Genomic DNA, 4,496 nt, shown 5'->3' on the forward strand with positions numbered 1-4,496 from the left:
TTTGGTCTCTCCCTCCTGGCTTTGGCATTCAAGCACAAGAACCTCTTTGAGAAAGTCTTTGTCTTCTCAACAGCTTTCCTTGCCTCCTTTTACAAAGGAAAGGCCTGAGAGGCTCAGCTGCCTGTGAAAGGAGGGGAGGATGCTGCTGTCCTAAGGCAGCACAGCTCAGATAGCAGCAGCCAGCATCAGAGTGCAATTCCAGCCTCAAATGTTCCTCTCCATATCCCCAAATCACTCCCCTTCCACCACAGAACAGTGGGTGGCTGCAGCCAGGAGGAGGAGCGATGTGCTCACCAAGCCTATCATGAGGTCCTACAAAAACATCTGGAAGCTGTTGGGGAAGAGGAGTGGGAGCAGAGAGCAGGATATGACCTCAGACACAAGACAGATCCCAGCTGATGAACCTCCCAATGTCCTCGTGGGGCAGCTGGGCAGCCTTGGCCCAGTGCTGAGGGACCTTGGGTGGGAGGGAGGGAATCCCTGCCCTTCAGTGGCTGTGCCTGCCTGGGAGCTGGACCTGCTGCCTGGGAGGAGAAAGGCACAGGCTGAGAGCCTGCAGCTCCCCTAGGTACTGCCCACCCTGAGACACTGTGGGCACCCCCTGAGCCACCCTCTGTCAACTGTGGGCATCAAGAGATGAATGCCCTGCCCAGCTGTGGCTCTGCATTAGATCTGACACCACCACTCTGCCCTTGCTGTGATGCAGGGGCAGGAGAGGAGCAGGATGCTCTCCCGTCACTGGGAGGGTTGTCCCCAGTGGCAAAGGCTGGGCTGAACTGCCCAGTGACCCCCAGTATCCTACTACCCAGGGACATGCCATGGGGCAGGGCAGGGTCCTCTCACTCACCTGATCTGGGGGACTGCAGAATGATGCCTGTCTGTGCCTCAGTTCCACGTCTCACCTCTCAAACTCAGAATCTGCCCAGCACTGAGGGCCGAGTTCCTCACTCAGTTGCTTGTCCTTGGACTGGTGTCCACATGTGGATGTCCCTGTGCTCCCCCAGTCATGGGGAAGAGCATGGAGTAGCTCCCCTTCTTCTCTTAAGCTTTCAGGCTGCTCATCTCCCCCTCGTCCTTGCAGAAGACAATTCAGGTAGCAGGGGACTTCCAGTGAATTTGCACAGAAAATAACCTTGTGGTTATTTTCCCATCCTGGTCCATCTGTCCTGGGAACCCAAGGGATCCTCTGCAATCCCATCAAGAGAGCAGAATTCACCCTCCTGCCCTTGACTCACTACAGAGGGACAAGTGCCTGCCCACGACAAACCAGATCTTGTGCCCAAGGCATAAAAAATGGTTACAAAGCCTCGTTCAGCTCAGCCTGGGGTGCAGTTTTACCCCCACTGTCGGGGCAGATTGAATGGGCCATGATGAGAGGGCACAGCTGGGCTCGGCCCTGCGGGACACCCGGGCTCAGGAGGGAGATGCCAGCTCAGTCCTGCCCTGTCCCTGCTCCCGGTGACGCTGCGGCAGCACCTGGGGAGACGAGAGGGAGTTCAGGACCCGGACCCGGCCCCCTCTGGCTCTACAGCTGCTGAGGACAAGCTCCCTGTCGTGTGCCCGTCGTGACATGCAGGTGCCGTGGCCTGGAAGCTCCTGGCCCAGGGCAGCTGCAGAACGGGCTCAGCCTCCCAAGGAGGAGGAACCAGTAGCCCCGAGCGGGCTCAGGATTGTGCCCAGCAGCCCCTGCCCAGGCAGTCTGCAGCGCAGCAACGCCTCCCTCCAGCCCAGGTGGCTCGAAGCTCGGTCCCAGCTGGCCGCGAACACTGCCCTGCTGTAGGTCAGCCACATCTCTCCTTCCGAGAGGAGCCGGGCCGAGGCAGCGCTGCTGCTGCAGCGGCTCCTTCCGAGCCCGCCGGGGCTCAGCGGGGAGGAGGAACCCGCGGGCAGCCGCTCCCTGCGGAGGGGACACGGGGGGACACGGGGGGGACACGGGGGGACACGGGGGGGACACGGGGGGGACACGGGGGGGACACGGGGGTCCGAGCCCGCCAGCCCCGCTCCCCGCGGCGCCTCCCGCCCCCTCCGCCCGCAGCGAACCCCGAGCCCCGGCGGGACCGAGCGGGTCCCACCGCCTGGAGCCGCGTCCGAGCTCGGCCACCACCTCCCCGAGTGCCTGCCCACCCCCCGCCCCTTGCACACAATCCCACCTCCCTTTTCTGAAAGCCACATGCTTTACGAGAAACAGCCCCTGGCGATGTGTCCGCAATGGTTTAGGGGTCCCAGCCCTGGCGATGTGCCCGGAATGGTTTAGGAGTCCCACCCCTGGCGATGTGCCCGCAATGCTTTAGGAGTCCCACCCCTGGCGATGTGCCCGGAATGGTTTAGGGGATGCCCAAAGGAGGCCGTGACCCCGTGGGAAGCCCCTGCCGATCCGTGGAAGCAAAGCCCCTCCTAGACAGGGAATCCACCTGAGGAGAACTGGAGCACCTAAACTCCCTGCCCTGGGGAGACAGACACGGACACTTGGCTGGGGCTCCCAAGGTTGATTGCCAGGACACCCTTGATCATTCCTCGCCCTTGGGAATGGGGCAAAGCAGCACAGTGTTGTTCAGCAAGGACCAGCTCACTTTGCTTCTGCCCTTGGAGCCTGAAGATGCTTCTTCCTACTTTGCTTATTTCTTCCTTGTTTTATGGACAGGAAACACCTGAACAGTTGAGATTGTCCAGGGAACTGGACTAGAACTAAATGCTCCTCGAGATGTTTTGCACCTGTGTGAGAGGAATACTTTTACTAAGGCCTTTGTATTGTTAAATCACATAGTTCTTATGAAACACATTCCTGCCATGGTCAGATGACAACTGATGGCAAGACACAGACTCAGTGGAACAGGAACAGTCTTTCTCCCTCTCTCTCCACTATCTTATGCATTATTTTCATAAAACCTGCTTTAAGAACTGGACATGAGACACAGGTGTTAGTGTGGCAAATGAATCCAAGTGGAGGCAGACTTTGTTGAGGCACATCTAACTCCGTTATCCCTGTCGGGCTGTGGTCGTTGAAAAGTCCCACAACACACAGAAAATGTCGGGGTCACTGAATACAGACGATGCAGAAATGAGCCTACACATACACCAGGATTCGGTTTTCAGGATTCTCCACAGAGCTCTCTCTGTGTTCCCCTTTTATTAACCCCTTCGGGTCAACAGCACCTGCTGTTGCCATCCAGTTAACCAGAATTCCCAGGACTTTTTGCAAACTCAATGTTTTGATTCACACACTCCTTCTCTGTTGGAGTTAATAATATAATAAATAAATAAATAAATAAGTCCCATAGGGACCATGGTGAACACCAGTATGGTGTGTAACGAATGTCTCTTTATTCAAACAAGTCACAGGTTAAATAGTAGTTTCAGATGATCCCACGTCACACAGGTAATCCCCTAAGCCAATCCCATACAAGCATTCAAGTGAGCATGTGCAACAGAGTCTTAGAACTACAACTGCCAGAATGCCCTGCGGCACCTGGTGTAGCCACACTCCACACTTCTCAGCTCCAAGGCTGAAACACTCCCTTTTGACTCTAATGAACTGAATGCAGGTGCATCTGACTCAGCTTGTTCCCACATCTAAGTGTCCAGAATAAACCTGGAGCAAGATGTTCAGAGTTCAGGTTTCTGCCTCAGGAGGAACACGCTAATTCTACACTTGTACCGATAAACATTAACTAAAAACAGAAGCAGGAAAGAAGACAGGTAGTGGGAGCGTAGTAAACATGCCCCAGAAAAATCAGGGTTGCAATGGAACACTTCATTCTCCAGGTGAAATAGTTCCCCCATTGCTGTACATCCCAGACTCTCCATACACACAAAAACCACTTAAAAACCAGGACCTTTCCCACAGATTTTGTGTGGAGCTCACTGGGTAATTCAGCTGCTCTGCTCTGGGTTGCACTTTGGCTGCTGTTCCCTTCACTTGTTGAAACTGGGCAGTCGATGGATCTGCCCTGGCACAGGAGGAACCAGCTCATAGGAGGGAGAAAAGCCAGAAAAATTATCTCAGTCTTCCAGCAGCACGAGCACTTCCTAACACAGCAAACCCAGGGAGTGCAGGGGCTGGGGGGCCAAGCTCCAGAGAAATGTAACGAGTGCCAGACTTTAATTTTGTTGATCAATACTTCACCAGCTTGGGAGCTGTCTATGCCTCTCTATCAGTGCCCTTGTCTCCTGATGCACTTTCTATCAGCACACCTGCAAAAGATTGAAGAGCCAAGAGGAAGTGCAAATTAAACACACACAGGAATTGGGTACAGATCCAGCTACACCTGACTGGGGGAGTGCATTGGGGTGGAAATACAACAAAGCACTGGCTGGAGGCCCTTGGAAGTGGGAATTTAGGGACAGATGGGATTTTCTGTAGATTCTGAAAGTTGTGGTTTCAGATGTCTCGTGCCCTGTACAGAATCACAGGAACACAGACAAGGAGAGGTTGCAAGGGACCTCCAGAGAGCATCTGGTCCAACCCAGATGGGACACCTGGAGCTGCATGGCCAGAA

The 4,496-nt window shown here is 55.0% G+C and overlaps 1 long non-coding RNA gene across 1 annotated transcript in view; it reads right to left on the reverse strand.

The window, feature by feature from the left end:
- Window positions 1-3,644: 3,644 nt before the first annotated feature.
- LOC114073151 overlaps window positions 3,645-4,496 on the reverse strand; it is a 1,818-nt gene continuing 966 nt past the window's right edge. Inside the window, exon 2 of the long non-coding RNA XR_003574290.1 lies at window positions 3,645-4,191. This is a non-coding gene — a long non-coding RNA (uncharacterized LOC114073151). The remainder of the gene's footprint in view (window positions 4,192-4,496) is intronic.

Source organism: Empidonax traillii, unplaced genomic scaffold, assembly GCF_003031625.1.
Source record: "Empidonax traillii isolate 1590-97213 ecotype Southwest subspecies unplaced genomic scaffold, ASM303162v1 scaffold5511:size8060, whole genome shotgun sequence".
Taxonomy (NCBI): Eukaryota; Metazoa; Chordata; class Aves; order Passeriformes; family Tyrannidae; genus Empidonax; species Empidonax traillii.